We start from the raw sequence: 214 nt of genomic DNA on the forward strand, positions 1-214 counted from the left end.
TCGTACTCAAACAGGAAAAAAAAGGACACTCACTGCCAATGACGAGCACAATCGGGCCGAGGAAACCCATCACACCCATGCTTTGAATCATGACCATCAGGTAAGAGTCCGTGGGAGCGTAGGCCAGCACCGTCAGGATGAAACCGGAGACGAAGAGGGAGAAGCCGAGATAGGCGAAGATCAGTAGAGGTACTTGTCCCACGGTGGGCTGTAA

The 214-nt window shown here is 52.8% G+C and overlaps 1 pseudogene; it reads right to left on the reverse strand.

Annotated features, from left to right (window-relative positions):
- LOC119585760 overlaps positions 1-214 on the reverse strand; it is a 4,555-nt pseudogene that overhangs the window by 641 nt on the left and 3,700 nt on the right.

The sequence above is a fragment of the Penaeus monodon genome, chromosome 20, assembly GCF_015228065.2.
Source record: "Penaeus monodon isolate SGIC_2016 chromosome 20, NSTDA_Pmon_1, whole genome shotgun sequence".
Taxonomy (NCBI): domain Eukaryota; kingdom Metazoa; phylum Arthropoda; class Malacostraca; order Decapoda; family Penaeidae; genus Penaeus; species Penaeus monodon.